Consider the following 5524-nt stretch of genomic DNA (forward strand, 5'->3'; position numbering starts at 1 on the left):
TGTAAGTGTTTTCTCTGTCCTTTGAGAGCTGAAACAGAGCGCACTCAGGTTCCTCCACCTGTACCACATCACCGTGACGCTTTGCATCTGGTTTATTTCTAAAGAGGCTGCTTCCCCAAAATGCTGTTACCTGGGTAACACGGTCAGTGCCAGCTCATGGTGGCACCAGGCAACCCTGTGTCTGGGAGGCCGGCAGGCGTATGGCCTGCCCTCTCTCACAGGAGCCTCCTACAGTGCTGCTTCCCCCAATTGCACGATTCTCTGTTTGATGATCAGCTTTAAATGCTCACTGCTACCTGAGCCAGGATAACATTTCCTAAAGCGCTAAGACATTAGGGCTTATTGGTCATTCTCAACTTCGGCACCCATGAACTGCAAAGACACCACCCTGATTCTTGGGATTGGAGTGGAAAGGGTTAGGACAGGGCGCCTGCCCGTGAGGGTCTGGGGCAGAAAGAGGCCGGGGTAGGACGGGGTGGGGAGGTCAGATTTGGAGACAACCCAGAAAGATGTGGCACGAATGTGGCTTTCCCCGATGTCACCCAGAACTCACCCTCACGCCATGGCCATGTATGGCATGGCCTTCCCAGTGGGGTCAGGCAAATGTTTCTCTCGGGCGTATTCCATTTCTGAACTTTCCGCCTGTTTCTGGTTTCCAGAAATCCCCGCCGTGCTCTCTTTCATGGTGACTAAGCGTTTTCCTCCACCGCTCTTTCTGTTTCGAGGCAGACCGTTTAACTTTCCAGAACGTGATGTTTTAAAGCCAATTGTTCTAATCCTCAATGAAACTTTATCCTCCCTTGGAAGGTTTTTAAAAGAAATATAATACTCAAAGTTTGAAGCAGTGTTTCCTACTGAATAAAAAGCAGAGCATTGTTTTCGTGTTACTGAATCACTTTTTCCACCAGTTCTTCTTTCTCTAAACAAAATGCTTGGGCTTATTTGGTCTCATTAGCTTTGGAAGCATCACATGCTAGCGTTCCCCGGGCAGGGACCGAGGCACCCTCCAGGACAGGGTGCTGAGGTGGGGGCCCTGCCGCAGAGCCTATTGCCGTGATCTGTCCCGCTGTGACCGGTCGCCTGCACCCTTGATGGGGTTGGACCTTGTCCGCAGTGGAGGTGGTCAGGTGGCCAAGAGAGGCTGGGCTGGTAGCAGAGGGGCGTGGCTGTGGGACACTGTCACTGAATTCGTCACCATGGGGACCCTGGGTGGGGGTACTTTCCCCGATACCCTTGGGTCCGCACAGCCCCCTTCTGCTCCATGGACTGTCCCCTGGAGGGGACCACGGGCTCTGAGCCGAGGAGGCCTCTGAGGACAGCTTGGGCTGTGGGCTCCTCCAGGGACCTGCTTCAGCAGACCCTCCTATCCCGTCATGGCGTCCTCCTGTTCCTCCTCCTCCTCCTCCTCCTCCTCCTCCTCCGCTTATTTCTCCTCCTCCTCCTCTTTCTTTTCCCCCCGTACCTGGGATTGCACCGAGGCCTTTGCACTGAGCTACACCCCCAGCCCTTTCTATTTTTTATTTTGAGACAGGATCTCACTAAGTGACAGGGCTCACACTTACGATCCTCTTGCCTCAGCCACCCTGAGTGTTGGGATTATAGGTGTGCATCACCCACCGTTCCAGGAATACAACTTTTTCTAAGCAGTTCTGTCCTCGTTGTTGAAATGGTTTAGTGGGATCCTTCCCTGGCCCTAGCTGGCTTCCCTGACCCTGCTGTCCTCTCTCTCTCCCATTTACATGCCAATCATACACCGCCAGCCTGTTATCTGTCAGGTATCACTTACCTACCTGCCACTTCCCTGTTATTTGCCTGTTTGGCTGTTATTGTGCTATGTATTATTTACTTGCTTATCTGTCATCGTCTGTCCGTTCTTTACCTGCCATCTGTTTGTCATGGAATCTGCTGTCATTTATCAGTTCTCTGTCATACATTTTCTATCATCTTTCTGTCTGTTTTCTCCTCACCATTCAGCTGTTTTCTGTCTATAATCTACCAATTGTCATTCTTTTCTGTCTTACCCAGGTTGCTATTATCTAGCTGGCCTTAACCCATTTACTGTATATCATGGATCTGCCTTTTATTATCTATCTCTAATTTAGCTCAGACCTTTTAAAACAGTTCCTTTATTCATTCTCTGTTCCATTCGAGTGTAAACATCTGGGACCAGAAACTGTAGCAGGAGACAAACTGTCACAAACATCAGTCACCATTTGGTCTGGAGGCCTGTGGCTGGGGCCGCAGGGCGATGGCCCTGGTCACTTGGGCAGCACTGACACACTGATCAGGACTTGGAGATCAGCTGGCTGTTTGTCTCTGCATTGGAAGATGAATAGAGGGAAAGGAGCTGGTGGACACAGTGAGGTCCTTTGGAGGAGCCCCTCAGAGCCCGGGCTGGGTTCTGCTGCCTGGCTTCCTGGGGGGGGGGCGAGGGGGACTGCGCCCTAGTGTGGCCATTTGGACCCACCTGGAGAGATGATATCTGATCACCTGTCATACACGTTTCTCACTGGTCTGTCTTCCATTAACTGTCTGTCTCTACCTGGTCTCTTGCAGCTGGGCAGTCGTCCCCCTGCATAAATGTCCTCTGTGTGGTGACAGTGAGCTCATCCAGGAATTTGCTCATGAAAGGACGTTGCGTTCCTCAGCTGGAAAGCCGTAATGAAACTCAGATCCGACACAGCCCAGATGGGGAACGCAGGCTATATTTGGAGGAGATGGCCTCTCCTGAGGGAGAGTGGCAAGATCTGTATCTGCCCCTCCTGATGCATTTCAGGGTGCAAGGCCAAGAAAGAGGAAATGTGACATGGGGTATGCACTCCAGGTCTGGAACTTACCATGCTGGCTTGAGACTGGTCATTGAGACCAGGACTCTGATTTAAAGGAGGTTTGAATACTGGTATTTCCCTGCCCCGTGGCCCTGGAAACAGGGAGGTCCAGTGGAGCAGAGCGGCTTGCACCCTCCTCAGCTACTGTGAGGTTCCCCTCCTCCTGCACCCAGGCCCTGAGCACGCAGGTGGCTTCCTCCCCAGGGACAGTCCGGGCCCTTCTCTTCCAGCGTCTGTGGGATGGACGCCGTGTCCACCTTCCCGTGTCAGCCCCTCTTGCCTTTTTATCCTGAGCAGCCTGGCCTGAGGTCAGCTGTTTTGGGGAGCCACCCAAACCACTGTTGCTTTCACCCATTTTCTCTATTGTTTTGACTTTTCTATTCCACCAGCCAATGGCTTCTTTATTCCGTGTCTTTCTTCTGCCTATCTGGGGCTACAGTGAGGTATCACGACGGGTTGGGGGCAGCCAGGGAGGCACATTTTATGTCCCGAGGCACTGCTCCTGTCAGGCATCTCTGTCGCAGTTCCAGAAGTTTCTCCCTCTTCTTCCCCTTCAGGTCAAGGAGCAGAGCTCCTGCTGTCGGTGGGTGTGAATAAGGCACACCTCCTGTTGCTGTTCCCAAACTCTGCCTACGCCTGTGGGTAGAAACGGTCTCTGCAACAGATTTTCTTCACCCAGTCAGTGTACCATTTCCCGATGCGTCCTATCTGCTGATACAGAGTCTTATCACGTATTTCTAAAGATTAGAAAATTTAATACATACTTTTATTTATTCAATTGGTGCTAGGGATTGAACCCAGGGCATTTACACTGAGCCATACTCAAACCCTTTAGAAATGTTTTGTTTTAGTTTTGTCTTTTAATTTCATCAACAGATTTCTTACTAGTACATGTTTAGAATACATAATTATAATAGATAGTAAATATAATAAATAATTATATGTATCTTGAGGAATGGGTAAATACACATTTACATCTTAACCATTTTTTTTTTCTTTTTCATTTTTATCGGTACCGGGGATCAAACTCACGACCGCCTGCCTGCAAGGGAGGTACTTATGCCGCTGAGCTAAATCCCCAGCCCCATCTTGACCATTTTTTAACCCCTTTTTCTTTTTGAGACGGGATTTTGCTAGGTTGCTAGATTTCCTAGGCCAGGCTCAAACTTGCCATTTGCCTGCCTTAGCACCCCAGAGTGCCGGGTTTCCAGGTGCACACACCTCCCCGAGATTTGGTCTCGCTTTATAAAGAGAGCTTCTGAAACAGTAGAGTTCTTTGGGATCCTTCTTTGATGTGTGCTGATAATCTAAGATATTTAGCACTTCATCTCCTTGATGAAGGCCTTGTGGTTATCAGTTGTGCTCGCAGGTCAGGAATTGACTCTAACTTAAGCATGAAAATTATAGGGAAGGTAGAATTTGAAACAGGGAAAAGGTCCATCATGGTTGCTCATGCCAATGACTGGGTCTGGTTTCAGGAGACACAGATGTGACTGCGGAGAGGCGCGCAATCCTTTGTGGGTTGTAAGTGCTGGATGTTCAAATTCTTTCTATGAGATGCGCCTTCCTCAGGTCTTGTCATGACACTGGCATGTGACCCACCTGATGTGAAAAGCGGGGGGGGGGGGGAAGGGAAAGAAAGGAAGGAAGGAAAGGAAGGAAGGAGGGAAGAAGGTTCTTGCTCTCAAGAAATAAAGAAGAGAATTCATTTGTAAGTGAATAATAGTACAAATACCAGGTTTGGAAGAATGTCACAAGGAATCAGGGAACTTTCACAGGTAAAACTGCTCTGTTCTCTTCCTACCAAAGATTTCCACTCCTAACTTCTGAAACCTATGAAATGTAACCTTACATGTTACACAGACAGAGAGAGTTCTCTCAGGTAGGAAGATGTCTTTATTATTATCTTGTTGCTGGGACAAAATATCCAAAACTCACAAGTTAGCGGAAGAAAGGTTTATTTTAGCTCACAGTTGGTCGTGCTTTCAATCCGTAGTCAGCTGACTCTAAGGCATGGCAGCATGGTATGGGGGCACAGCAGAGGAGAAACAGTCCCTGGCAGGGCAGGCAAGACGCTGTGAGCCTTCCTTTCCCTTTTTATTCCATTCAGATTATGCTACAAGCATATTGATTGGTGCAACTCATACCCAGAGTGAGCCTTCCTAGTGTCCACACCCTGACATATACTAAACCCATCAGGGGACTAATTATTTATCACACGTCCATAATCCACTTACCAAAAGGTTCATCAAGAAATGATTTTGAACTCTTTGGGAGGGCCCGTTGTAATCACAGGGATCTTTAGAAACAGAAGGGAGGGCCTGGAAGATGAAGCCCAGTGGCAGAGCTCTTCCCAAGCATGCATGAAGTCCCATATTTCATCCTCAGCACTGAAAAGCAACTGGGAAACGAGGGAGGAGAGGGAGATGTGACTATGGAATTAACTCACTGAAATTCAACTTTGCTGGCTTTCAAGCTAGAGAGAGAGGAACGTGAACCAAGAAATTCTATAACATCTAAAAATTGGACAAGAAGAAACAATGGGTTCTCCCCCAGGACATCCAGAAAGGAAGGCTGCCTTGCTGATACAGATTTTTAGCTCAGTGAGACTCATGCCAGACTTTGTGCTACACCATAACATAGTTACTTGGGTGGCTGTTACCATTATGTTTGGGTTACCTTGCTACATAATAGCA

At 48.7% G+C, this 5524-nt stretch overlaps 1 non-coding gene across 1 annotated transcript; it reads left to right on the forward strand.

Moving 5' to 3' along the window:
• Positions 1-4338: 4338 nt before the first annotated feature.
• LOC111754966 (small nucleolar RNA U13) lies at positions 4339-4436 on the forward strand. The gene has a single exon (XR_002789631.1). It is a non-coding gene; the product is annotated as a small nucleolar RNA U13 (small nucleolar RNA).
• The last annotated feature ends 1088 nt before the right edge of the window (positions 4437-5524 follow it).

Source organism: Cavia porcellus, unplaced genomic scaffold (assembly GCF_034190915.1).
Source record: "Cavia porcellus strain 051 isolate PalLab524CR breed Dunkin Hartley unplaced genomic scaffold, mCavPor4.1 scaffold_13, whole genome shotgun sequence".
Lineage (NCBI taxonomy): Eukaryota > Metazoa > Chordata > Mammalia > Rodentia > Caviidae > Cavia > Cavia porcellus.